The sequence below is a fragment of the Lepidochelys kempii genome, chromosome 1, assembly GCF_965140265.1.
Source record: "Lepidochelys kempii isolate rLepKem1 chromosome 1, rLepKem1.hap2, whole genome shotgun sequence".
Classification (NCBI taxonomy): domain Eukaryota; kingdom Metazoa; phylum Chordata; order Testudines; family Cheloniidae; genus Lepidochelys; species Lepidochelys kempii.
The window spans coordinates 292290275-292312917 of NC_133256.1; the positions used below are offsets into that span (position 1 = coordinate 292290275).

General features: G+C 44.1%; 1 long non-coding RNA gene across 1 annotated transcript in view; it reads left to right on the forward strand.

The window, feature by feature from the left end:
- The window catches only part of LOC140905174 (uncharacterized), a 111277-nt gene extending 91303 nt beyond the window's left edge, over window positions 1-19974 (forward strand). Inside the window, exon 2 of the long non-coding RNA XR_012156780.1 lies at window positions 16780-19974. This is a non-coding gene — a long non-coding RNA (uncharacterized lncRNA). The remainder of the gene's footprint in view (window positions 1-16779) is intronic.
- The last annotated feature ends 2669 nt before the right edge of the window (window positions 19975-22643 follow it).

Consider the following 22643-nt stretch of genomic DNA (forward strand, 5'->3'; position numbering starts at 1 on the left):
CCAGGAGGACATTCATAATTCTGTCTTCAGAGCAAGGTTTGATTATGTGCAGTATGGAAGGCCTGGGGCCATACATTGAATGAGGAGAAAACACAACATTGAAGAGCTGCTCATTAAGTGAGCACTGTCCCTTCTGTGCACTGAATGAGGCAGGTGGAAAAAATAGTTATGTGACTGTAGCATAAGGCAGATTCACAAGGGGGTGGAATTAAGGTTGCACAGACAGTTTTAATGCTGGCATTTCCTGACTTTTGAGCGCTGACTTTGCTACCTAACAGCCCTTTTATTTAGTTTTTGTATGTAATATAATCATGATATTACATTTTATTATTTAAGAAACAGTATGGGGCCATATAATGAAGCACTGAAACATGAGGCATTTAAGTGCATCATTTTGCAACCATAACATTTTTAATGCAGTTTTTGGAGTGGAATTAAGTAAGAAAACCATGATTGCTCTTGCTTGCTTTCTCCATGTTTTGTTAATCTAACATGCTCCTATTCCATTTTATATGCCATTGGGCACCTCATTCTCCCCTTCCTCTCTGCCCCATCCTTCCAGTCTGCCTGTTTTTTTCTGCTCCTCTGACATTTTTGTCCACCCCACCAGCTACAGTGGGTGAAGGGGGCAGCAGCAGCAGCTACTTCTATGTCGGAATGCAAGTGACTGTCTCTTTTGCTTCTGTTCTGCAGTGTGAAAGCAAGTGAGAAGCAGTGACACTGCAGAGAGATGTGAGAAAGGGGCAGAGGCAACACAATGTCATCTAATGCTCTCCTCTTTTCAGTGTGATAGGGAACTGCTGTGGTAGAGCCAGGGCACCTGTATTGGGCATAATTCTAATTTCCCTAACGATTGTTGCGGTTCTGTGTAAAATCAAAAAGCAGCAGCTCTCCCTAAGCAGGTGAGGGTATCCCCACTCACAAAATCTGTCCCTGTTTTTCTGAGCACCTGGGCTTTTCACTACTTATCCAAATTTCATCTGAATTCCATTTTTTTTTAAATTGCCCATAGATAATTGGAGCATGAATGCACTGAAGCATAAGATGAAATCTCATCTTTGGCAGTTAGTTGGAGACTTTCATTTGTTCACTTTAGTATTTCTGTATATCAGCATGACCATCCTATCATAAAGAGCCTTGGCAGGTTAGAACAGCTACTGTCTCTAATTCATGCCTACCAAGCCTGTTAGCAGCAGGCGATGTTTTAACAAGTCTTCCCATTAGACTGCATCTTGTTGGCTTCCTCATTAGAGAAAGAATGTGATTTTCTTCATTAACTAGGAGAGTTCTATTTGTGGTGCAAATATCCAAGAACCAGTGATGACATTAGACTTTCTAGACTAGCATCCAAGTCCAATTAGAGCTGGCTGGATTATTTATTATGAATAATATTCATTGCAAATGTAGGGCCTGATTCTCATTTGCACCAAGACACTGTTAGCACTGTAAAAGGAACTTAAAGTCATATAACTTTAAGGGCCCCTTTATGATGCCAGAGCAGTCTATAAGGGCCTTTAGTGTAAATAAGAATCAGGTCCCTAATCTTTTTATCTATTTATGAACCAATCCTGATTATGTCAGATGTATTTGTAACTCAAAGTATCTGTGAAATGTCTGCTGTTCACTTTAACACTTTTGCTATTTATTTGTGGTGTGTGTTTGGTGAGATATATTACATGGGATTTCTTGAGACCCAACCCCAGTTCCCTACTTCACCACAGGCTTCCTTGTGTGACATTCAACAAGTCACTTAGGCACAAAAGTATTTGCTGCACTCAGCATCATAACAGCTAACCGGTAAGGCAAACCTCTTCCCCTGCCGCGGCAGCAAGTCTCAGAGCCCAGGTCAACTGACTCAGACGCATGGGACTTGCATTACAGGGCTGAAATAGCTGTGTGGACAGTCCAACTTGGGTTGTAGCTCAGGTTCTAAGGTCACCCTCTCACTGTTCAGAGCCCAGGCTCCAGTCCGAGTGGGAACATCTACACTGCTGTTTTTAGTCTAAGAGCATGAGCCCTGTGAGCCTGAGTCAACTGACCTTGGCTCTGAGATGTGCTGCTGCAGGTGTGTTTTTTTTGTTGTTGTTTTTTTGCAGGGTAGATGTACCATACATTGCCTGCTACCAAGTAGAATCCTCAGCCCCAGGTTAGGTGCCCAATGCTTGAGGATTTTTAGATCCAAAGAAAGGGACCCTCAGAAGCCAGCAGGCTGAGTGGGAGCCATCTAAGCTAACTACGAGTGAAATGATGGGGAGGTGAGAAGGGCTTAGGCACCTAAGCAGCCAGCCTGGTGCACCTGGGTAATGGCCAGAGACAGGTATCTTTGTCCACTCAGGAATGGATTGCTCAATTGCAAGCCCTCCTCTTGGAGTTAGGCACCTAAGCCGCGTCAGTCACATAAGTAGCCAATGCTTTAGCAGCCCAAACCATCTGTCTTGCCTGTTCACATTTGATACCTCTCTCACACTTTCCCTGCATTTCTCTGTGCTCCTGGTGTCTGTTGTTTAGGTCATGAGCTACCTACCTATTAGTGGCCTGCATCCATGCCTCCTGCTGTGGGGCCTAAGACCGGGTAACTGCCAGACATGTTCAACCATATCTACAAGATCATTTCCCACTGGTAAGATAGCCATTCTCCCTGCCTAATCTGAGAATCCTGCTTCAGGGCCCCCAGGGCTTTGGCTTGAGCTAGGGCTCTGAGCTACTCAAGAGCTGTGGGGCAACATCCGTGCTTGGGCAGTTTCGCAAATGCTAGCTGGTAGAAACTTAGGTGCAATAGGAACAAAGGGTATGGTTACCCTGCAATTAAAAACCTCTGTGTCTGGCCTGTGCCAGATGTCTCGGGCTAAGGGGCTGTTTAATTGCAGTGTAGATGTTCAGGCTCGGGCTGAAGTCTGAGCTCTGGGACCCTCTGAGGTGGAAGGGTCCCAGAGCTCAGGCTCCAGCCCGAGCCCAAAGCATCTACACCACAATTAAACAGCCCCAGAGTCTGAGCCCTGTGAGCCTGAGTCAGCTGGCATGGGCCATCTGGGGGTATCTAATTGCAGTGTAGACATACCCTTAGATGCCTAAGGGATTAAGTGGCAGCTGAGTGACAGCTCTGAAAATGTCAGTGGCACCTAAAGGGTGGACCTAGGCATCTAAAGAGGAAGACAGGGGCCCAAGTTCTTTCAGCAGCTGGACCTCAGTCACTTGTGCCACAGTTCACCGTGAGTAAAATGAAGACATAGCACTTTCCTGCCTCCCAGCTGATGTGAGGAAAACTATGTTCTAGATTAGGAGTACTTGTGGCACCTTAGAGACTAACCAATTTATTAGAGCATAAGCTTTCGTGAGCTACAGCTCACGAAAGCTTATGCTCTAATAAATTGGTTAGTCTCTAAGGTGCCACAAGTACTCCTTTTCTTTTTTGCGAAGACAGACTAACACGGCTGTTACTCTGAAATATGTTCTAGATTGTGAGGCATTCATATGCTATGGCAATAGGGGGTCACATGTGTCAGAGACAGTTTCTGATCCATGAACAAACCTTTGTAAACAATAAAATCAACGGTGAAGAGCAAATAATGAATAATGCATTTTTGGGTACAAAATTTTGGACAAATTATTCATACAAAAAGCTTATGAAAAATTCAAGATTTGCAAACACTTTGAGAATACCCTGTGGCTATGTAATTATTCAAGAGCAACAAGCTGGAATCCTGCTTTTATCCCATAAAATATGCACAAATCCATTTTTGTACGTTTTTGGCCCCAAATCTCTATTGATCTACATACTGATACTGATGCCCACCTCTGGCCATTCGTTCTCATTAAGGTACTGAGATACGAAGGTGGTTATTAGGATAATGTGGATAATGCAAACAAAGACTTTTAATTAGACCTATTGTGTTTCGGATCAGTGCTATGTTATATAATGTTCTCAGTAGAGCTTGTCATACAAGCTCTTGGTAACTTAACACACCTTCTATTTGCCCTAGATATGGTGATACTCTGTGTTTCCTAAGCAGAAATACAAATGCTAACTTTACATTTATGTTTCTAATTTTTAACCTGAAACAGTCTTTGATTCTGGCGCATTAGTTCCCATAACTCACCTGCCGGCATCATCGCTCCCTTAAAGCCATTCTGGTAATGTGGGAAGGTATTAAACTTACTCCTTGCATGGGTTAGTGCAGTAACAGTGCGTTATTAGGTGCTGCTGTTCTGCAAATTAAAGACATTTTAATTTTCCTGCTAGCAGGGAATGATGCAGGCAGGAATTTGTGAAAAGTTCCTAGCTTCTGGTAGTTACAGTGCAACAGTACAGCTGAGTAAGCAACAATATCTTACAAATGGAGCTCCTCTTGTTAACAAAGTACAATTATTTTAACATATGATGCAATGAAATTCCGCTCCTTTTAGGCAAATGTTAGTATTTGTTAGGTACTAAAATCCCATGGTCGGGTAACAGTTGGTGGTAGCAGTAATTAATTACCATAGAAATTACTGTTTCTCACCATTTACTGCTTTATTTCTTCCATACTTACATCACTTGCTTCTTTCCCATATAATATTGTAATGGATGTTGTTACACCAGGACTTACTGCATGTGGATTTGATATAGATGAAAGAAGCTATGTCACAAACAATGACTTTAACGCTACTAGCTTTGTAAAGGTGGCCAGGATGCAGTCTGAAGATGGAATAATTTTTATGCTTGATGTTGCACCATGCTGTTAGTACTGCACTCTTGAGAACAAACCACTCATATTTCTCTGTCGGGGCTCATCCAAAGTCCACTGACATCAATGGAAAGACTTGGATAAGGTGGTCCAGGACAATGCATGTATGTGCACAGGCCTGACTGTGTGTGAAGCAGTGGATTATACTTGTACAATATAACCAGATAGGGTTGCCAAATCTCCAGCATTGTCCTGGAGTCTCCAGGAGTTAAAAATTAATCTTTAATTAAAGATTGTCATGTGATGAAAGCTCCAGGAATACATCCAAACAAAATTGGCAACCCTATAACCAGAAAAAGCAAAAGTTAAAAAACTTCTGGATCACACTTGCTCAAACAACCTTGTCTGGTTAGCAAAGTATTACTGAGGAGAGTTAGACCCGCCTATGAATATCTGTTTCTTTTGAAATGTGATCAGAAATATTTCATTTACTTTAATCCTAGAACAATTCACAAGCATTTTTTGATGAAAAGTTTGTGTATTAATTCTGGTGAACACTAGAGATTAAAAATTACATTGTTACTTGTACAGTATGTTCTTTTTTCCCCCCTCACACGATTGCAACGAAGAGCGGTTGGGGGGAAAAATCACAACTTGATATCTTGGCATCAAAAGCTATAATGTAAACCAATTGCTGGAATGCTACAGATTCCCCCAGATATTCAGACTTTCAGTATTGTAACAATGATGCTCTCTTCAATGTCATTGTTTCCAGCTTCATTATAAAATATCCTGCCTTAAATCTGGTTATGACAAAAATGCAATGCATTTGTTCATATTAGCTGTGATTCTGTTTAATTCTCAATAATTCTACAATTGTTTAAAATATGTAATATTTTAATTAAAGACTTTGATATGTGCCTTGGTTTATAATTTGTATGCATGATATACCATTTACTTCTGGAAAACATAAAGTTTCCTAAAGAAACTAAGAGAAATTTATAAATGTTAAGTACTTTCAGTGCCACCTGTTGGCTGATAAATTACTTTGTTCAACAATAAGCAACAGCTTTGTAACTTTGGGCAATGACCTCGGATAGACTTAGTAATAATACTAATTTGTATTGCCATTGAAGCCAACGGTTCCAGCTAGGATCCGCGTTAGACTCTCTACAAATACAGAAAGAAAACAGCCCTAGTGCTGAAGAGCTCACAAACTACAGCCCCAACCCTTCAATAAGAATAGCAAGGTAACACCATCTGCCAGACTCCCTGTGAGTTCAGAAGCCCAAAGGATTTACAAGAAAAGTGTGTGATAGGGAAAAGTGGTGATGGGGTTTTTTTTGTTTGAATATAAGCTCTCCTCAGCTGTTAGTTGTTTGATTTTTGTTTTTTGTTTTGTTTTTTGTTAAACTTAAAATATAAATTGTTCTCAATATTCATAGACTATAAGATCAGAAGGGACCACTGTGATCATCTGGTAACTGTGTAACACGTGCATTAAAACTTCCCTGAATTAATTCTGATTTGACATAGAGTATATCTTTTAGAAAAACATTCAATCTTCATTTTAAAATGGCCAGCGATGGCAATTTACTACTCTTAGAAAATTGTTCCAGTGCTTAATTATCATCACTGTTAAAAATTTGCCCCTTATTTCCAGTCTGATTGTCTAACTTCATCTTCCAGCCACTGGATTTTTTTATGCCTTTGTCTGTCTTGCTAGATTGAACAGTCCATTATCAGATATTTGTTCCCTCATACGGGTTCTTATAAACTCCACCTCACCATGATCTTAGCTCTGCAAAGTGCTGAACACTGTATCCCCAACCCAGCAAAGCACTTAACCACATGCTTAACTTTATGCATGTGAGTAGTCCCTTTAAAGTCACTAGCATTGTGCCTTATTGAGCCCTGTATGTATTATTTCCATTCCTATGGGACCTGACATTTTAAAGTATATTTTTCCTGTATTTTTAAAGTTCTTGAGTTTGGTGTTCATGGGAAAGCATGACATGTCTGCCTCTACACAAGAAGTGCACTGTTATTTAAGTAGATATCAGGAGACCCATCTCTTATAAACTATGATTAAAATATTATAACTATATAATTATTACTATAGTTAAAATTCCTAGATCAGCTATAGGAATTAGTCTGGGGAAGTTTTATGGCCTGTTATACAGGAGGTCTCACTAGATGATCACAGTGATCCCTTCTGGCCTTGGAAATCATGAAAATAACTTTAATCTGATGTCTATATGGGGATGAATATGAGTATCCTACTGCAGAGGTTAACTTGGCAGGGAAGGGTTAGTGCTCTTTGTTAGTAATGGGTATCATACCTGACCTTAGTTATGAAGTGATATTGGGTCAAGATTTATCAATTCTTCTGGATTTAGTTCTGGATAACTGGAGCATGCCTCTGTCTCAGCCAGGCTTCCGAACTGATCTCCATCTTTCAAATTTAAATCAGGCTTCTGCCTAAACCAAACTTCCTGGCCATCTTCCAAACATTGACTAGGACTCTGTCTGAACCACACTCCAAGGCTTCAAAACCGGGACAAGTTGTATGGCTCCTTAACTTCACCCACTAAACTCTGGCCATTGAGCAATTTTTCTCAGCCTGTCAAACATGGGGTTATACATTAAATCCCATATCCAAATTTGCCACACAATACTGCTGATTGAGAATTGGCTCCAAAATGGGAAGATTATTATTTTCTGGTTATGGCAGAAATCTCACAAGAATGACTGATCTCACATTTAAACTGTTCAGGATAGTGGAAATTTTGGCAGATCAACTGATCTCACGAGACTTCTGCCATTAGCTGGTAAAATCTCACCTGTATGGCTCACAAGGTTTTGATGCCATTGAACCCACATTCTTGTCTTAATTTGGCTTCTAACCTGAATGGTAGCCTAAACAAATTATGGATCAGGATTAAAATGTGACCTTCTCAGCCCTTCCCAAAAACCCATTAGTAAAATGACAATGAGCACTTACATAGCATTTTTCATTTGGAAAAGAGACCACTAAGGGAGAGTGGGGTGGGGTGGGGCTGGAAATAGAGGTCTATAAAATCATGATTGGTGTAGAGAAAATAAATAAAGAAGTGTAATTTATTGCTTTTCAAAACACAAGAACTAGGGGTCACCAAATGAAATGAATAGGCAGCAGGTTAAAACAAACAAAAGGAAGTATTTCTTCACACAGCACATGGTCGACCCGTGGAACTCTTTGCCCAAGGATGTTGTGAAGGCTGAGACTATAACAGGGTTAAAAAAAGAACTAGATAAATTCACGGAGGATAGGGCCATCAATGGCTATTAGCCGAGATGGTGTCCCTTGCCTCTGTTTGTCAGAAGCTGGGATTGGGCAACAGTGAATGGATCACTTGATGATTACCTGTTCTGTTCATTTCCTCTGGGCACCTTGCATTGGCCACTGTTGGCAGACAGGATACTGGGCTAGAGGGACCTTTGGTCTGACCCACTATGGCCATTCTTATGTTCTTATCTTCAAAGCATATAGCTATAATTAAACTAAATGGAGCAAAATTATCCTCTAATTTCTCTCCAACGCAGATTTTTTGTGTGAGATGATCAAAAAATTCCTCCTTACTGCTTGACTTGTGACACTTATTTGTTGGGGTGCTCCATGGTGGTATGGTTACTTTGCTATTCCCTTCTTTCAAACAAATAAAATCAAATTAAACCCTATTTCTAGCAGATGAGCTTTATACTGTTTTTCAGTGTTTATACAATTTATCTTACAATCCCTTTTCTCCTGGGCCATATTCAAATGACTTATGATAATGTTCTTAGCAAAAACCATATCATTATTGTGATTAATCTCATCTGATGACAGCAGCACTGCACAACTAAATGATCAACCAAGGGGAAAAAAATCAGTAATCCTATTTAGCTTTTTTTGGGTGATGCTGCTTCAAGTATTAGACTTCCTAGTAAATTACCTCCATAAGATATTAACTGTGTTCATATTGTGTTAGACTTTGGTCTCAAATATGATCATTTTCGTTTTCTAGTGCAAACAAATGTTTAGAAAAATCAGTCATCTGAAATCACCGTCGCATTCCAGGAGTATTTTGCCCTATGCAAGATGGCATCTGACAGCATGAAGCACAACCCCACTTTCATAGCACAATAGCCATTGTCTATTTCTAACTACAAACAGAATAATCTTTTTGTAGGTGTTGGTCACATAGAATGTTCTTTTTCACTACTGCAGCGTTACAAACCACTGGTGTTAATTGAAACCCCCTTTAAAATAGAATTCCTTATATTTCCTGGAATTAGAATATTCCACACTGTTGCACTTTATGTACAGTAAATTTGAGTTAACATTACTGCACAAATTAGACAGAAGTACTATCTAATGTGTTTTCCCTTGTTTTAGAGAAAACAGACATTGACTTTTTAAATTGAGAGCTTCATGACTGTGTGAGGCACTGGCTGTACTCCTGAGTTAATATGCTTTTAGAATCTGATTAATTAGTTATGCTATTTTGTGGCTCCCTTGTGCCTGGTTTTGAGTCACAATCTGGTGCTTATATTTTACCAGACAGTTCTACTTGAATTGTGACCTTCAAAGTTCTTTTAACAGAGCAAAACACATTTTGTAGTTAATCCTGAATATACTATAAGAGTGGAGTTGAAATCGCAGACTTTTTAAAGTGCTGTTTGAGCATAGGAGCTGAACTAATCTTAGCTTGAGTTTTTCTTCATTTTCAGCAATTACTATAGTCAAGGTTTATGTGAAAATAACACGAGAACTAGTTCTGTCCCCCTGTAGCTAGCTCAGTTCTTTGGTAGAAACACCGTTGGCTGAGGGGCGCACCATGTACCAGCAATGCCCCTCTACCATGTACATTGGCCAAACCATAGAACAGTCTCTGTGCAAAAGAATAAATGGACACAAATCTGACATTAAGAATTGTAACGTTCAAAAACCAGTAGGAAAGCACTTCAATCTCCCTGGACACTCAATAACAGACTTAAAAGTGGCAATTCTTCAACAAAAAAACTTCAGACACAGACTTCAACGAGAAACTGCAGAACTGGAATTAATGTGCAAACTTGACAAAATCAAATTAGGCCTGAATAAAGACTGGGAGTGGATGGGTCACTACAAAAAGTAATTTTCCCTCTGTTGATATTCACTCCTTCTTGTCAACTGTTGAGAATAGGTCACTCCCCCTTGATTGAATTGGCCTTGTTAGCACTGACCTCCGACTTGGTAAGGCAACTCCCATTTTTTCATATGCTATAATATATATACCTGCCTACTGTATTTTTCACTCCATGCATCTGATGAAGTGGGTTCTAGCCCACAAAAGCTTATGCCCAAATAAATGTGTTAGTCTTTAAGGTGACACAAGGACTCCTCATTGTTTCTGATGAAACATATTCTATCATGTGGCATCCTATTGACAGCCACATGGTTATTCAGCAGGGCTGGAACCATTAGTCACTGCACAGATTTCTGCCACTTAAGCTAATGGAATACCTGATAGCAGGAGTATATTGTCATCTGTGTGGACCAGCATGAGAGGGGGATGGGACACACACTTTGCCAGTGTGTGTCACAGATATTTGCTGACAGCAGAAAAATGCTGAAACTCAAATCTTGGGAATCCATTTCAGGCTCTGGAGGGGAGCGTGCTCCAGGAGCATAGATTCTTCTGCCCCTTTCCTCAAGCTTTTGAGCCCTTCCCCTGTCCCAGTCCTGACTCTTCCCTGGTCCTGGCTCATTGTCCCAGTCACATTCTCCTTGCTGTCCCCATCTCACACCTCCAGGATTCCTGTCCATGTCTCAATCTCCCCACTGACTCCCAGTCTCTCCCTCTCTCTGTACCCCATCCTAGTCTCCTTTCCCAGCCAGTCCCAGTCACCCTCTGTTAGGATATAGATATTCAGGCCTGTCTGTAAAGGCCTATACTCTAAGAATTTAGGTGTATTCCTATCACTTGGCTAGTTATAGAGGTATAAAAGAAAGAATCAAAATCACTGTCTGCCAGTGTAAGGGCCTTCTCTTACTGTGACAGTCTGAGGCCCTGTTCTTAGGCTAAGGCCTTTGGCTAAGCGACAGAGGCAGCCATAAGCTGGGAAGTGAATGGTCACATCCTCACATTCCAAACTAGTCACATTGAAATAAGGTGCTATTGGGCTGTTAGGAATTTAATCCTGTCCTTATAGTGCCTATCACCTCCAGAGAAAGGGAAGTGCCTAGAAGCTGTAAAAGGAAATTGAGGTTGATAGTTTTCTGTCTGGTAAGAACTCACTTATCAATAGACACAGCTGGGAAACTCTTATGTCTTTACAGATGTAGTTGTGAAATCCTCACTTCTGTATTGTTTTGTCATTATAGTTCCCACTTTGCTATTGTTTATTGGCATGATCTCTGTCTGGTTCTGTGATTGCTTCTGTCTGCTGTATAATTAATTTTGCTGGGTGTAAACTAATTAAGGTGGTGGGATATAATTGGTTAGCTAATCCATGTTAGGATTGGTTAGTTAAATTTTAGTAGAATGATTGGTTAAGGTATAGCTAAGAATATTACTATATAAATTAGGGGCAAACAGGAAGTAAGTTGGGATTCGAAAATAAGGAAAAAAGGAACTTGTATTTAAGCTTGCTGGAAGTTCACCCCAATAAACATCGAATTGTTTGCACCTTCGGACTTCGGGTATTGTTGCTCTCTGTTCATGCGAGAAGGACCAGGGAAGTGAGTGGGTGAAGGAATAAGCCCCCTAACATCTTGGTGCCGTGACTCGGATACATCGCATTGGATAGGTGAGTGGCAGCCTGTAAGTCCCCCTCCCCAACAGTCCGCGCAGCTGCTTGGAGGGGGTATGGCGAACTCTCGTGATGGTAGTTGCGGGTTCTGGCAAGCTGGGGTAACGGATTTTTTGAACAAATGGATAAGGAAGAATCAGGGCCCATACCAGGTGCAGGGGTTCACCTGGGATGAGATTGAGAAGGAGATGGGAGAGGTTTTGGGAGACCCCAAGGGAAAGGAGTGTAGGAAAAAGGGAATGGTATTACAAGGTTTGTGTGCTGGGATGGCATACTGGGTAAAAAGGGAAGCTGATCTCCTCCAACACATTAAGGATTTGGAGGAGATTGTGGATCAGCAACGGATTTTAACAGAAAAATCTGTGTTAGCAGTAGAGGTAGCGGATTTGAAGGCACGGGATGCTGCACGGACAGAGGAGTCTTGTGAGGCAATCCGGAGAGAGAGGGACGAACTGCTGGGGAGAGTAGGAGACTTAGAGGAGGAATTGTATTATTGTAAACATGGGGGCAATGGATTTGGGGACCTCAAACCATCTGCCCCACTAATGGAACTGAAGGAGACACCTCCACCACCCTACCCTGAAAAAACACTGTACCCACCACTGCCAGTGGATGTTGTAAGCCGGCGATCCACAGTTACAGCCCCTGCGAGAGAGGCTACCCGGGAGGAACTGCAGGAGGCAGGAATAGTGGCCCCAGTTGCGGGTTGGGGGGACCATGCCCCACAAGTAGTAGAACAGGCAGAAATCCGCCCCTTGTCCCTGAAGGACCGGGAGGCAGTACTGGGCCGCTTGGGAAAGGTACCCCGGAATGATTGGGATCAGTTTGTGCTGTGGCTAGTGGAGGTGGGCAGAGAGATGGAGGGTCTAACTCGTGAGGACCAGGTGATCTTATGGCGTAGTCTTTTGGGACGAGGTACCTTGGGAATCGATGTGGCAGGAGTGGCACATCCATTTCTAATTCCCGGACAGGTGGCAAAACACTTGTTTGGGGTGTACTCTCGTACTGCGGGGATGAATAAGATGAAGCGAGTCCCTGGGGAAACAGGGCGGGATACACTTAATCGCATACAGGCCTGGGCACGGTGCTGGGTGGATCCCCTGGACGGTCCATGGGTGATGCCCCAGACAGGGGCACCGGGACCTGGTGGGGGTGTGGAGCAGGGCAGGGGTGTGGAATTGCTGGAGAAATGGTTGGAGCTGAGCAATCCGCAGTTCGTGGGGCATTTAAGGTTGCAGCACCCTGAACTTGCTCCCAATCAGCTACCCCAGTTTCTGGAACAGGCAGATGTGTGGAGGCAGATGCATCAGGGGGAAGAGCCAGTCCATGCTATTACTGCGGGGGATCAATACAAGGTGGAAAGGAGTGGGTCAGCCTGGAGAGGAGGAGGTAGAGGGAGAGTTCGTGGCTTTGGGAGGGTAGTCAGGGATGAGCGGGCAGCTATAGAGCAAGAGATCCAGAGACTGCAGGCTAAACTGACTACCCACGATCTTACCAGATCAGGGGGAAAGTGGTCCCGGAGGCCAAGGGACTGGGACTGCCTGAAATGCCAGACATACAATTTTGCATGGAGACAGGAATGTGTTCGGTGCCAGGACCCCCGGTCCCCCCATGAACCAGTGGGAGGGACAGAGGTGGGTACTGCAACTTAGGGGTGCCCTGGGAGGCGTCCTGTCCATGTTCTCAGTTTAGGACGGGATGCATCTGGTCGCCCCACGCTCCAGGGGGCAATCGAAGGGAGTCCCATGAGGGATTTTTTGATAGACACTGGAGCAGCCATCAGTTTAACCACATGGGGGCAGGGGAGACCCTCAGAAGGGACTGTGACAATTGTAGGGGCAACAGGAGGGGAGACACAGTTAACCCTGAGGAGGGGACAAATCAAAGGAATCTGGGGGGAAGGGGAGATTATGTGGGGTTGTAATGATATGCTTAATCTGTTGGGGGCAGGAGATTTACACAAACTGGGACTTGTACTGGATTTAGCCAATTGGGTGTGTTTACTGGGGCAAACACAGGATGGTCACGGCTATACCATTCCCATGGGGATAGCCACTATGACCATTAAAGCGGCACATGCCCTCCCACCACCCCCGGCTGGGTGGGAACACATCCCTGTGTGGGCTAAGGATAACCTGGATTGTGGTAGGGGCAGCATGGAGGTACTGATGGAGGGAGGGGACCCTCCCCCACAGAAACAGTACCCTATTCCTCGGGAGGCATTGGCAGAGGTGGGGGCAACTATTGAGGAATTGGAACAGAGGGGACTGATTCGGGCAGTTGCATCCCCTTGTAATGCTGCTGTGTGGCCCGTGAGGAAGCCAAATGGTACCTGGCGCCTCACTGTGGATTACAGGGCACTAAATGCTCTGGCCAATTCGCCAGCCTCAGTGGTGGCAGCGTATCCTGAAATGTTGGCCCGTATTGGACCCCAATTCCGAATTTTCACTGTTTTGGACATAGCTAATGGATTTTGGTCCCTGCCACTAGCTACCTCGTGTCAGTATAAAACTGCATTCACATGGGAGGGCAGACAATTCTGCTGGACAGTCCTACCCCAGGGATATAGGGACTCCCCTGCAATTTTTCACAGATACATGAGACAGGCTCTGGAGGGGGTGGATTCAGCAAGGTGCATACAATATGTAGACGACCTGTTGCTAATGTCAGGGACAGAGGAAGAAGACAGGGAACTAACTGAGCAGGTCTTGCAAGCTTTGGCAAGAGCAGGATTGAAGGTCAATGGGAAAAAGGCTCAGATGGGACAGACAAGAGTGACCTACTTAGGAGTGGAAGTGTCTCAGATGGGAAGGGAAATCGATAAGGGACGGATGCAACTGATCCAGTCCCTGCCACTGCCTACGGATGTTAAAAGCTTGCAAAGTTTTCTGGGTCTAACTGGATTTTGCAGGGATTTTGTGGCCAATTATGCAGAAATAGCCCAGCCTCTATTTGACCTAACCCGAGCCTCAACTTGGGAATGGTCAGAAGAGTGTACTGAGGCAGTGAGAGTGCTAAAGGAAAACCTGGCCAGTGCTCCAGTGCTGGCCTCCCCAGATGGGGAGAAATTCTTTTATCTGTACCCTTTGGTATCGGACACTACCATTGGTTGTGCATTAACACAGGAGTATGGAGCAAAGGACCGACCTGTGGCCTTTGCCTCTCGACTTTTGAGTGCTGTGGAATTGAAGTATGGATGGTGTGAAAAGGTGCTGTTGTGCTCCTACTGGGGGGTAGGGAAATTTAAATACCTTACGGGAATGCAGAAAGTAATAATCCGATCTCATCATGACCCCCTGCGGCTGTTAAACATGCACACTATTTTACAGGGACAAGTGAGTGGGCAGCGTATTGCTAAATGGTTGCTGGCTCTACAGGCAGAAAACATTAAAGCAGAGGTGTTAAAGGAACCCATAGTCTCGGTAGCTGGATTACATCTGGCTGGCACCCCACACCAATGTGAAGCCAGCCCAGGTAAAACCCAACATCAGGTGTTTCGGGCAGCTAATCCCAATCAGGTAAAGGAGGGGACACTGGTATGGTTTTTGGATGGAAGTTGTAGCTATCAAGGGGGACGGAAAACTGCAGGCTTAGCTGTTGTGGGAATCAGAGGCAATGAGACAGTCAACACCATTGGTTTCTCACTAGAAGCAAAGTCAGCTCAGGAGGCAGAACTGGCAGCCTTGCTAACAGCTTTAAATGAAGTGGATCCCAAATTTGAGGCAGAATGTTGGGTGGTGGTAGATTCAGATTATGTATTTCGTGGTGCCACATTAATGCTGAGATGGTGGGCAGATAATCATTTCAGGGCGACAGACGGCTCCACAATCAAGCATGCTACCTGGTGGAAGCGAGTGGAGGAGCTGAGTCACTGTTTTACATGGATCAATGTGGTGAAGGTAAAGGCACACAAGAAAACAGGACCCCTAAGCAAAGGGAATAATCTGGCCGATGTAGAGGCCAAGTGGGCTGCAACAGAGGCACCCCCATGGCCCTGGGAGCCAGAAGAGAGTGTGCCTGTAGCAGTGTTAACAAGAAGCGGGGTGGATACAGATCGGGGAGGGCGAATTCGAGAGTTGCAGGAATCTGACCCAGGACTGGAAGGCATCATGAAACTTGGGGACAGGCATGTGCCAAAGGTGGAACTAATGGAAGGGATTTGGTGTGTCTTAACTGAGGGACCGGTCATGTTGTGCCCTCAGGGAAGTCGGACGGCTTTCTTAAGCTGGGTGCATGGGAGCTTGGCAGGGGGACACCCCGGGTTTGAGGAGGCACTGGGAACTTTAAAAAGGTTGTGCTGGTGGCCAGGAATGGCAGCTGATTTAAAATCACATCTGGAAAGTTGTTTGGACTGTGCCAGGCACAGCCCACCTCACAAGGTGCTAAGGGGAGAATTAATGAGACAAGCCCCAAGGGGACCATGGGAAAGGATACAGATTGATTACACAGGACCCCTACCACCAGATCACAGGAAAAACCGATTCATGTTGGTGGTAGTGGATGCTTTCAGCCGGTGGGTGGAAGCTTTCCCCACAAAGTATCAAACAGCCCGGGTAACTGCTGCAATACTGGTAAATGAGGTATTCACTCGCTGGGGGGTCCCAAAGGTGATTGACTCAGACCAAGGAGCTGCTTTTCGATCAGATCTGTTAGGGGAGCTATCAGCCCTCACTGGAATCACACAGTTGTTCCACATTGCTTACCACCCCCAGGCTGCGGGGCAGGTGGAACGCATGAACCGCACCATTAAAAGTGAGCTAAGAAAGGGAGTGGAAGTCGGAGGAAAAAACTGGTCACAGTTACTGCCCTTTGTCTTAATGAGAATAAGGGCCCGAGAATCAAAGGGCACAGGATTTTCTCCATATGAAGCTCTCATGGGAAGGCCTATGGAACGGTGGGAAAATCTACTTACCCCAGTACCTGGGGAAGTCACTACACACGGCCTAACACAAGAATGGATTTTAACTTTAATTGACCATGTAAAACAGGTACAGCAGGCGGTGGCCTGGCGAGACGAGCAAGGAGCAGCAAGAGTCAGAGCGTGGTATGACCTGCCTGGGGAGCGTAATCTACCCATGGTGGGAGATCTAGTGATGTACAAGATTCCAGGTCAACACCATCCATTCCCAGCTCCTAAATGGAAGGGCCCTTATCTTGTCCTTGACCAATTAGGGCCCAGTCTGCTATTACTGGGTACAGAGAATGGAGGACGGGAGTGGGTTCACTGCACGCAAATAAAAAGGTACAAACAGGGGATTGGGAAAGGGGACGTGTAAATTGTGTTATGTGTGTATTACAGGTTAATTCAAAAAGGAGAAAAGGATGAAAATTCCCTGGCCCTGGATGGAACACTTACTAGTGCTAATCACAATTGTCACATTTACAAATTCTATTCAGATCCCACGATGTGAAGTGTCAAAAGGAGGAAACACATGGACGGCTACACATGCAACCTGTGGTAATAAAGCTAATGAAGACTATGAGAATCTCCCCATAGAAAGATGTACCACTAATACTCCAACAGGAATTTGGCAGTGTCGGTATATGGTTTATGGATTAGATGGGGGAATCCCAACCAGGTGGAGAATATCAAATTTATCAGGAAATATTGCATGGTACTCCCTGGGTGCTGCCATGATTAACGATAGTGAAAAACACAGTTACCCAGCTATGTGGTTTGTTACAGAGGGTCCAAAGAATATAACCCTCTGGTCTCCTGGAGCAAATGAACCCTCTTGGGAAAATAGGGCCCCACATTTAGGGTGTGATGTTACCATATGTAACCACAATGGTACTTCCATGGAAGATAATCCCCAAAGGTGTGATTGTTATGTACATATTACATTAGGCGTAAAATCCCCTTTGGGACGCTGGGTGTACGATAAGTTAACCATTTTACAGAATGTAACCCTACAGGTGATATGGATGCCAAGTTGGAAGAATCCAAATTTAAAGTGGCCACAGCCTGGAGCCAAGAATATTCCCCGACGAGCAAATGTCTGGGAGCCATTGTGGGAGCAGGTGCAGCCAGCACTTTTTAACGTGTCCTTTCACTCTATTACATGGGTGGTACGCCCCAAGGAATGGTGGGTGGACCAAATCCATCCTAATTGTAGTATGTACATAAAAGGATTGAAACAACAATTCAATGCATGGGTGAGGGGACACACCTGGAATCGTCGTCGGAAAAGGGGATTGTGGGCAGCTGGGAACACTATGCTGGGTACATGGAATCTGGGGGACGAGTGGGTAACCAAACAATTAGTAAGCCAAAATGTGAAATTTCAACAACAAATTAATGAATTAATGGCACAGCAACTATCAGCAGTTGCCACAGGGTGGAGGACAGCAGTAGAGGTAAACTTGCAGTTAACTCATTGGGCAGGGGACCTGGTGACATGGGTAGAAGATGGCTTCAGAAGACTAACATGGGGAGAAGTGTGCATAGGTATTCAAAATGCTCAGTTAATAATGTTAATGGATATTATGAGAGATGCTTGGTCAGAACAATGGCCTTCAGTATTGAATCGGGAAGCTAGCCCATATTTATCCACAATTGCAAAAACATACCCATCTACCTGGAAAATAACATCCCCGACCTGTGGGGACAGTTCTTGTGTAATTGTTACTATGATACCATGGGAAGGAAATGCAAATAAGGTGGTTCCCTTGTACCCTATGGGAGTAAGTAGGGAAGGGGGAGCACGTTGGGAGCCACTAGGGAATAGGTGGGGGGCATGGAATGGGGTAAATTGGACTGTCATCACATTAAGCAGTTGTATATCCAGAGGAGGAATATGGATGTGCCCCTCTCCTATGACTATGGAGGAGCAGGATCAATGGCCTATTGCAAAGGCGGGGCATTTAGGGGTAATGTATATGGGGTATGGTGTATTCTGTTGGGAATGTATGCAATCCTGCAATATAACACTAGGAGGCAAAATCCTTCCAGTGTATGACAAAATTATGAACTTCTATACTCTGCCACCTGGACTATGGTGCACCAATGGATCAGTGGACTCAATCGTTGTAAACAATCGAACCAGCACCTACTACCCGATACCGTACCAAGTAGTTGAATTGGTTTGGACAATACCAAATTTCACTGTGGATATTCAATGGACACACAATATGGACAAAAGTACACAAAGATTACAAGAGCAACTTGCTGCAAGCGACAACAGTTGGACACACTTACAATACACACTACAGGATGGCGCTGACAAAATTTTAACCTTATCAAAGGAGGAGAAGCAGTGTTTTTGGTGGTGGCCAGGATGTTGGACCATACTGCAGTGGTCAGGACTCTCGGTGTTGCTGTGGAGTATCATAGCAGCTAGTGTATTGTTAACTATATGTGTGTTACATTGCATATGGAAACGATCAAGGGGGGCACAACCCCCTAGAGAACAGCCACTAATTATAACTTATAAGTAATGTAGTAAGCCCCCCCAAGTGTACTAGACAACCTGGACCCAACCTTCTCGGGCCCACTACACTGGGAAGTCTGGAACACTAATTGGAATAGGTGTGGTATGCCCGTACGAGAGAAGGTGCAGGGCACTATACTACACAAGGGGCAGTGGGACAGATGGAGCATTGACACCTTCCACCTCGATGCCTGGCCCTATCAGGAAATGTGTCGCCATATGTCCTATGCTTTTCCAGGGATACCTGGGCAGGAGGATCCCAAAAGAAAAAAAAGGGGTGGAGTGTTAGGATATAGATATTCAGGCCTGTCTGTAAAGGCCTATACTCTAAGAATTTAGGTGTATTCCTATCACTTGGCTAGTTATAGAGGTATAAAAGAAAGAATCAAAATCACTGTCTGCCAGTGTAAGGGCCTTCTCTTACTGTGACAGTCTGAGGCCCTGTTCTTAGGCTAAGGCCTTTGGCTAAGCGACAGAGGCAGCCATAAGCTGGGAAGTGAATGGTCACATCCTCACATTCCAAACTAGTCACATTGAAATAAGGTGCTATTGGGCTGTTAGGAATTTAATCCTGTCCTTATAGTGCCTATCACCTCCAGAGAAAGGGAAGTGCCTAGAAGCTGTAAAAGGAAATTGAGGTTGATAGTTTTCTGTCTGGTAAGAACTCACTTATCAATAGACACAGCTGGGAAACTCTTATGTCTTTACAGATGTAGTTGTGAAATCCTCACTTCTGTATTGTTTTGTCATTATAGTTCCCACTTTGCTATTGTTTATTGGCATGATCTCTGTCTGGTTCTGTGATTGCTTCTGTCTGCTGTATAATTAATTTTGCTGGGTGTAAACTAATTAAGGTGGTGGGATATAATTGGTTAGCTAATCCATGTTAGGATTGGTTAGTTAAATTTTAGTAGAATGATTGGTTAAGGTATAGCTAAGAATATTACTATATAAATTAGGGGCAAACAGGAAGTAAGTTGGGATTCGAAAATAAGGAAAAAAGGAACTTGTATTTAAGCTTGCTGGAAGTTCACCCCAATAAACATCGAATTGTTTGCACCTTCGGACTTCGGGTATTGTTGCTCTCTGTTCATGCGAGAAGGACCAGGGAAGTGAGTGGGTGAAGGAATAAGCCCCCTAACACCCTCTCTGGCTCCTTGTCTGACCTCTTTCTCCCCTCCCCTACACTGCTGGCACTAGTCCTAGTCTCCCTCTACTGGCTCCTCATCCAGTCTCATTCTCCCATCACACTCTTCTTGGCTTCTTGTCCTAGTCCCTTTTCCCCACAAGTCCCAGTTCTCTCCCCCTAACACCTCAGCTCCTTGTCAGATCTCTTTCCTGTCCCCATTCCTTCACTAGTTCCTAGTCCATCTCCATCTCCAGCCAGACCCAGTCTTCCCTCCAGGGCCTTGTCTGATCTCAGTGTCCCTGCTGCAGCCAACTGGCTCCCATTTCCCCACATTTCCCTCATCCATGTCCAGTCCCAACCTCCCTATTGTGGCTTACAGTGTCATCAGATTTCTTACCCCAGCCTACTCCTTTCACTCCTCCCCATCCACTTTTTGTCCCCCTCTGCATTTGAACCAGACACCTTCTTCCTCTATGCTGCCTGGATGCCAACAGGAGAGCCATTGACAGCACAGAAGAGAGACATACCACTACTGAGAACAGGGAGCCTGGCCCAGAGCAGCTGGGAACAACAATTACAGGGAAAGTTATTCTGAGTCTCTGTAGCCCTAGGCTGGAGGTAGCATGCTCAGTCTCTCTGTGGGGATGGTGTATGCACAGTCTAATCAGCACTAGAAGCCATTGTTGCCGGCACCCAGTGCCGAGAGGCTGAACAACAGCTTGAGTTGGTTCGTTACCCGATGTGCTACACCCAATAATCACAACGGGGTGGAGAAGCAGAAAAGTTTATTTGAAGCTTCAAAAAGGTACAGGGAGAATAAAATCTCAAATCCTGCACAACAGAGCAGGAAGTTACACAGGCTTTTATACATCCTTTTCCCCAGCATACTTATCCAATAGCAAGCTGCTCCAAGTATCCATATAGCCAGCCAATCCAGTTCCCAGCTAGTTCCCTGATTCTCTGTATCATTTGTTAAACTATACATAAAGCTGCTTTATTCAGCATTGTTCTTCCATATCTCCCCTGTTTGGCCTTGCTTAGTTTCAGGCAGTCTGACTCTGCAACATACTGTTGCAGATTCTCAGCATAACTGCTGTGTGTGCCTCCAGGCGGGGGGGCCAAGGACACTTGGGCCTAGCACGCAGAGCTGCTGCGAGTGCCTCCAGGCAGGAGGGGGGGGGGCCAAGGACACAGGGGCCTAGTGCGAGGGGGCTTCATCGACACTTGTGGTCTTCCATCCCCTCGAGTTACCTAGTGGCCATGCCCCAGTGTTCCCAACACCATGTTCAGGGAGGATAGAGTCTTCAGGGAATTTAGCTGTAGTCTAAAAAGTCCCTATGGAGTATGTGCAAACAGATATTTTTCCCAACGGTTTGTAACCTGGCCCAGTTTGGTCAGATGTTTGTGGTGCTGGTAAAAGGCATTAATTCCCATCTTCCTGCTAAATTTCAAGTTCTTGCCTCAAAGAATTGTGTGCTTGAGCTACCAGCCCCATCCATAATTAACTGATATTCAAAATAACCAGACTAGTAAAGAAAACCTAAGAAAAAGGGAGTAATAGAAGTTGGTAACACTTTTCAATGGTACTGTATAACCTAAATATGTTATTTAAAAGCTTGGGAGCTAGACCTTTGTCTGGAAACCAGTGGTTTGGGAATTTAGGCTGTTGAATATCAACAGCTGGAGTTTAATGACTTTTCAAAGATTTCAGACTTCCTTATGAGCTACAGGAAAATGAATACCATATTTTATATATGCACACGTGCTTTCTAATTGTTTCATCATCTGAATTAGTTTTTCCATTAAAGCAGCATTTGTCATTGCATTAGTGTACTCTGATAGGTTGAAGAGGCATTAGATCTTCATAACTGAAGGATGGTTTTTAGCTACAGCGATAATCAAAACAAACACCGGCTATTTCCATGATGTTGTTTATCACAAGGTGCATTACCAAAATCTATAATCTATATACAAACTGAGCATTAATACAATGTTAAGGTTAAGCAATTAAGCACTCACCAATAGGGCTAGGTAGAGTTAAACTCAACCTCAACCCTGTTTCCTCAGTCTTATGCCTTTAAAAATGAGGTACTTCCTTGGTCAAATGATACACTATAAACTAAAACTTCATGTTCAAACTTGTATACTAGAACTACAATTTTAGAAAGTGCTTATGTGACTCAGAAGTCTAGGCCCTGTTAATTTTCAATGGGATTCAGGCTTCCAAGTCATTTAGAATAATTTTTGTAAGCATCTGTGTATTTGTCTGGATTACATTAATACCTAGAAGTCTGGATCAGGATCCAATTGTTTTAGGCACAGTACAAAAATCTGAAAGACACAATCCTTACCCCCAAACAATTTACCATCTACTTTACAGCAAGCCAGAAAGCATGGTTGTGAACACACACACCTTCCTGTGTTGAGGTGTACAAACCCCCTGTAGGCCTGAAGGCATTAAAAGACACTAGTGGGCCCACGTCGCCTTGCCCCTCCAGACGTGCAGCGCATGCTCAAACTGGAGAGAGAACTTAAAAGGAAGCAAGTAGTCTAGGGCCTCCTGAACAAGGGTGCTGAAGAAGCCTCTCTGTGAGGAAGAAGTCT